At 45.4% G+C, this 6,749-nt stretch overlaps 1 pseudogene across 1 annotated transcript in view; it reads left to right on the top strand.

Moving 5' to 3' along the window:
- The window catches only part of LOC311117102, a 21,510-nt pseudogene extending 15,858 nt beyond the window's left edge, over nt 1-5,652 (top strand). Inside the window, exons 8-12 of the transcript in view lie at nt 1,552-1,710; nt 2,385-2,467; nt 4,656-4,800; nt 5,110-5,292; nt 5,405-5,652. The product of the transcript in view is annotated as an uncharacterized misc_RNA (transcript). The remainder of the gene's footprint in view (nt 1-1,551; nt 1,711-2,384; nt 2,468-4,655; nt 4,801-5,109; nt 5,293-5,404) is intronic.
- The last annotated feature ends 1,097 nt before the right edge of the window (nt 5,653-6,749 follow it).

Below are 6,749 nucleotides of genomic sequence, written 5' to 3'. Positions count from 1 at the left end.
ACCACAGCTGTGTTCTGCTGCTAGTGGGCCAGAGGAGAGAGAGAAAGGAGAGAATTAGTCCATTATTTTATTAGAAAGTTGTTGCAGCTGTGGTGAACTGGATCAATGCAGGCTGTACTAACCACTGGCATTGACCAAACCAACTCTTTATCCAGTACAGAGCTGCTCGTTGACATTGTGTGTGTGTGTTAGTGTGTGTGTGTGTGTGTGTGAGCATGTGCGTGTGTGTGTAAGTATGTGCATACGTGTGTAGCCAGGGACGGGGGTATGATAAGTTAATAAAGGTGATCTGAAGTTTGCTGATGATAGACGTACCCTGAGGCCTTGATTAAATGTAATATTATTGTCAATTGCACTCCAGGTCCAGCCGAAACTTGACTTCCGCTTTTAACCCAACCCCTCTGAATCAGAGAGGTGCGCAGGGCTGCCACATTGGGCGCCCGGGGAGCTGTTGTTGTGGGGGCGTTGCTCAGAGGCAGAACGACAGATTTTTCACCTTGTCGGCTCAGGGATTCAAGCGGTCAACCTCTGGGTTACTGGCCAGCACTCTAACTGCTAGGACACCTGCCACCCCGTAACCCCCTACCTAACACACACCACATGCACTCTCAGTCTACCAGTCTTGCTTTAACCCTTTATAATGTTTGTATGTTTCTCTAGACATTATAATTGATGACATCACAAAGACCTGCCTATTCAGCCCGTACGATATGAACAACACTGGCCATTCCCTAGCAACGAACTTAGCAACAAGACTCGCGGGAAACAAGCAAAACAGACCCGAGAAGTTAACAGTGGTTTTTGCAGATTGGCATTCGCTGTATCAAGTGTCTCATCATTAAATTATGTCAACACATGATGTGTTGCTTTTCATAACATATTGAACCCATTCAACATTCTACAGTAGAACACTCAGAATAAACTTCTAGAAGAATGAAACTACTCTAAGCAACTATTCAGAATTGTAATTCTATTAGAACAGCTCACCAGAGAATCATGTGTGTGAATAGTCATCTCATCCAAGCCAGCAGCATGCCAGATCATGGTGTTCTGACATAGCATTGTGGACCCACTAACATACACTTCATGACCAAATCTAGCAAAGTCCAAAATTAACAAAGAGGGTTCACTATGGAGCTACAGTCCCTTAGTGCAGTAGCATGCTCTTCTATACTCGACTTACACAGGCGGATCAATGTGTGTGAATGCATGAGAGCGAGCAATCTTGTGTGTGTGTGTGTGTGTGTGTGTGTTTGGCCTAGAGAACAGGGGAACTTGTGAGGGTTTCCAAAGAGGATAATGAGCACCAACTGTGAGTCTGTGAGCTCATTCAGTCAGGGACCTTTCTAAACCAGCTGGAGCTCTTTCTCTTTTATAGTCCACCCTTCGTTTTAGTTTCTCTCTCTTTAACTCTCTCACTCTGTTTCTATGTCTCTGTTTCTCTCTCTTCTCCCCTAATTTTGTGCAATTTGTTTAATCTCTGTGGATATTGTTAGCCATTGATTCCTCTGATAGTCAATGATTCCTCTCTCTGCCTCTCTCTCCCCCCAGACACAGAGGTGTGTGAGTATGGCTGGCAGAAGTTCGAGAGCCATTGTTATAAGTACATCACCCACCGTCGGACCTGGGACGCCGCCGAGAGAGAGTGTCGTGTCCAAGGAGCCCACCTAGCCAGTGTCCTGTCACAGGAGGAGCAGCTGTATGTCAACCGTAAGTCCCGCCTCCCTTAGGTTGTCATTGGTCACAGGTAACAGGTCCAGGTTAGGGTGAGAGGTCAGAGGGTAGAGAGTATGGGGCATAGAGATATTGTGTGTCATATGTAGCACTCAAGTCTCCATAATGAAACTGTTTTGATGAGTCTGCACAACAAACTGTAAAAGACTGATGTTTGTGCAACATGCAGCTCAGGCTGTGGTAACAACATGACAACATGACCCAGTTTTGCTGACTAGTTTATTGGGGACAGTTCACAGTAGGGGGGACTCACGCCATACCCTAGGGCTGCTTACCTACTGCACAGTAAGTACCCCCTCTGCTCTGGTCTGTATCATTCATGCACACACTGCAAACTACCCACTGGGCACAGACGTCAGTTCAACGTCTAGTTATGATTTACATTTTGTTGAGTTGTCAACTAACGTGAATTCAGTGTAAAATCAACACATTTCACCATGTCATTGAATTTAAAAGTTCCACATTGACGTGGAAACAACGTTGATTCAACCAGAAAGGGGGAAAGAGGGAGAGATTTGCAGTGTTTTGGGGCTTACAAAGCAGGCTTTGGGAACAAGGAAGCTGGTGATTCACACATCTTAAAATGTCTTTGTGATTTCCTGTTGGAGAGCTAGACAGAAGCAGGCCTAACTGTTGTTTCTCACCCCCAGGTCTGGGCCATGACTACCAGTGGATCGGTCTGAACGACAAGATGTATGAGAGAGACTTCCGCTGGACAGACGGCAGCATCATGGTAAGACAGGAGAAAATCCCCCTGATTAGATACACTACATGGTCCAAAGTATGTGGACACCCCTTCAAATTTGTGGATTCGGCTATTTCAGCCACACACGTTGCTGACAAGTGTATAACATCGAGCACACAGCCATGCAATCTCCATAGACAAACATTGGCAGTAGAATAGCCCGTACTGAAGAGTGACTTTCAGCGTGGCACCGTCATAGGATGCCACCTTTCCAACAAGTCAGTTCGTCAAATTTCTGCCCTGCTAGAGCTGCCCCGGTGAACTGTAAGTGCTGTGAAGTGGAAACGTCTTGGAGCAATAACGGCTCAGCCGCGAAGTGGTTGGCCACACAAGCTCAAAATCGTCTGTCCTCGGTTGCAACACCCACTACTGAGTTCCAAACTGCCTCTGGAAGTAACGTCAGCACAATAACTGCTCTTCAGGAGCTTCATGAAATGGGTTGCCATGGTCGAGCAGCCACACATAAGCCTAAGATCACCATGCGCTATGCTATGCGTCGGCTGGAGAGGTGTAAAGGTCGCCGCCATTGGACTCTGGAGCAGTGGAAACACGTTCTCTGGACTGATGAATCACGCTTCACCATCTGGCATTCCAATAGACTAATCTGGGTTTGGCGGATGCCAGGAGAACGCTACCTGCCCCAATGCATAGTGCCAACTGTAAAGTTTGGTGTAGGGGGAATAATGGTCTGGGTCTGTTTTTCATGGTTCGGGCTAGGCCCCTTAGTTCCAGTGAAGGGTGATCTTAACTCTACAGCATACAATTACATTCTTCCAACTTTGTAGCAACAGTTTGTGGAAGAACTTGACTTGCCTGCACAGAGCCCTGACCTCAACCCTATTGAACACCTTTGGGATGAATTGGAGCGCCGACTGCCTAATCGCCCAACATCAGTGCGCGACGTCATTAATGCTCTTGTGGCTGAATGGAAGCAAGTCCTCGCAGCAATGTTCCAACATCTAGTGGAAAGCCTTCCCAGAAGAGCGGAGGCTGTTGTTATAGCAGCAAAGGGGGGACCAACTCCATATTAATGCCCATGATTTTGGAATGAGATGTTCGACGACCAGGCGTCCACATACTTTTGGCCACATAGTGTATGATATGATGTGATATGGGTGTTACAAATGGTCTTATCACACACTCTCACACACACACACACACACACACACACACACACACACACACACAAACTGCGCAGCTCAAGAGAATGTCCAGCTGTTTTCTCTGTATGAAGTGTGAGCTGAGATATGGAGTAAGGACAGTGTGTGTGTGTGTGTGTGTGTGTGTGTGTGTGTGTGTGTGTGTGTGTGTGTGTGTGTGTGTGTGTGTGTGTGTGTGTGTGTGTGTGTGTGTGTGTGTGTGTGTGTGTGTGTGTGTGTTGCTGTGCGCACACAGCCACAAGAGAGAGACACAGATGATACTGTTGAAACAATGTTTTTTTTAAACGGAGTTATCGCTCAGTACTGCAAGACACACCCTTGTTCAGTTCTAAGTGTACGTGTGTGTTTGGGTGTGTGTTTGAGTTAACACGCGTTAATGCATAGCTGTAGCCGTTTGGACCAGGGACGCTGCAACAAAAATATCCTAAAGAAGAGAAGGGGGAGGCGGGGAAAGTTGGGGAGAATTCCCCCTGTCCCCATGCCAGAGGGTGGTGGGGGGTGGTCGGGGTTAGCTAAACATCTGGTTCAGTTTCACAGTAGAGATTATGGGTCTGGCTCACTGAGATGGAGCAATAGCGCCCCAGTATGCCCTCTCTGTGTATTACAGCCACAGACTAACCACCTCAGCACTATTCTGTCACGGTAGGAGTCTCCACTGGGTTCTTTCCTCTAGAGGCGGTTTAGTTAGTAAATCTTCAGACAGGTCACAGAATAGCAGGGTTAACAAAGAAACCTTGTGTAATAAACCAATAGGCTTGTTAAAAGGTATTGTCATCTGGTCCCTATAGTAGCTCGTGATGAATGAGATTGGTATAGAAGTTACAATGAGATTCCTCCCCTGTGTTATACGTTGACAACCTTACAGGTGAGGTGTATTGTGAATGATGATCTTATACAATAAGGGCTGTGTGAGCTATCAGAGTAACTGTGGTGCTGTTTAGCTGTTAGTGAATGTGGGTGCAGTAAAAAGGTCTAAACTTTGGTGATGATGAGAGTGTGTAATTGTTTGTTTGCAGCAATATGAGCACTGGCGTCCCAACCAGCCAGACAGTTTCTTCCAGTCTGGTGAGGACTGTGTGGTGATGATCTGGCACGAGGGAGGACAGTGGAACGATGTACCCTGCAACTACCACCTCACCTTCACCTGCAAGAAGGGCACAGGTAACACACACACACCAGGGTTGGGGTCAATTCCATTTAAATTCCAGTAAATTCAGAATGTAAACCAAATTTCAATTTTGTCATTGAAAATCATTGAAGAGAATTGGAATTGGAATTTCAATGTACTTCCTGATTTGATTGGAATTGAATTGGAATTGATCCCAACTCTGACATGCACTCACTCACTCACTCTCTCTCACACACACACACACACACACACACACACACAAACACACACACACTCACACTCACACTCACACTCACACTCACACACACACACCTTACCCCTGTCCTCTCTCCTCCCTCCAGTCTCTTGCAGCCAGCCCCCAGTAGTGAAGGATGCCTGTGTGTTTGGTTCTATGAAGCCTTGTTATGAGATCAACACTCTGGTTCGCTACCACTGTAAAAACGGCTTCATACAGAGACATGTCCCCACCATCCGCTGCCGTGACAACGGCCAATGGGACAGCCCAAAGATCACCTGCATGAGCCGTGAGTACCGTCCACTTCCGCTGTCTCAATGACTACCAGAACTGACTACACACACCATCTAATCAGGGCCTTCATCCAACGACATTAACAATCTCTCCTTTTGTTTTTTCAGCCGCTACCTACCAGAAGTCTTTCCTTTCTAGGCAACGTACCGGAAATCACAATCATAACCAGAATCAGTACAATCACAACAATCAAAACCAGCACCAATACAACTATCAAAACCACCAATACAACTATCAAAACCAACAATATAACAATCAAAACAATCAAGACCAATAGAAGAACTACAACCAGAAACGTCAGGGCAGCCGTAACCAGCAGCAACAGAGCCAGAGAGAGAGGAGACATCAACACTAATCTGATCTCTGGTCAATCCTTAAAAGCACAGATAATATTGCAAAATTCCAGTAACTTTCCCAAAATTCTGAATTTTTCCAGAAATCCTTGTTCCTGCTTATTCCCTCCCTCCTTCCAACCGGGATTTCTGGAATTTTGAGGAATGTAGTAATCCCAGACCAACTCAGATCGAATCCAAAGGGCTAGCTAGGGCCAGACCCATAGACATACATTCATAACTATTTATAAATATGTATAGCTATGGCTCTGGATAGGGCCGTGGGGGTATTTCACAAGGCATAATCATAATCAGCAAGCTAACTCGGATAAAAACACTTTTCTAATTTATAAACAGGTTTTATAAACATTGTTACACAGAGTATTGAGTCCATTTCAAATTCAACTAGGACAAATTAAGTTTCTGAATATTTTTTGAAGTTAGCTGGCTAACTTGATCTTGATCTTACTTAGTGAAATCCACCCCAGATCACGTCTGATTCTTCCTACAACTGTGACACACAGTGCCTTAATGGTTAATACAGCAACAATGACCATCTCTAGAACAGGAGAGCTTGACTGTTCCTGCTCTAGAGGTACACATCTCAATCCAGTGCTTTCTGAATATTTCCACTTTACCCTGTTTCTTTTTCCTGAGCAATAATCCACTGAAAAGGCATATAAAATAGATATTTGGCTCACTACTAGAATGTCTGCCTGTGTGCTGGTGACAAGTTTGCAATTATTCCAGTGAAAGAGACCATAGTTTATTATTTGGAATAATGAGCATTCACATAATCACATCAGCAAGTTATGAAGGTTTATATGAATCATTCCATATTTTCTGCTCACAGAATGTGAGATAAAAAGTTGATTGTTCTCATATAACCCCCTTCAGAACAGCCTCAATTCGTCGGGGTATGGACTCTACAAGGTGTTGAAAGCTTTCCACACGGATGCTGGCCTATGTTGACTCCAATGCTTCCCACAGTTGTGTCAAGTTGGCTGGATGTCCTTTGGGTGGTGGACCATTCTTGATACACACGGGAAACTGTTGAGTGTGAAAAACCCAGCAGCATTGCAGTTCTGGCACCTACTACCATACCCCGTTCAAAGGCACT

Source organism: Coregonus lavaretus (assembly GCF_964263955.1).
Source record: "Coregonus lavaretus genome assembly, contig: HAP1_SCAFFOLD_401, whole genome shotgun sequence".
Lineage (NCBI taxonomy): Eukaryota > Metazoa > Chordata > Actinopteri > Salmoniformes > Salmonidae > Coregonus > Coregonus lavaretus.
The sequence above is the reverse complement of the archived record's forward strand: the minus strand, read 5'-3'. Positions and strand labels throughout refer to the sequence as shown.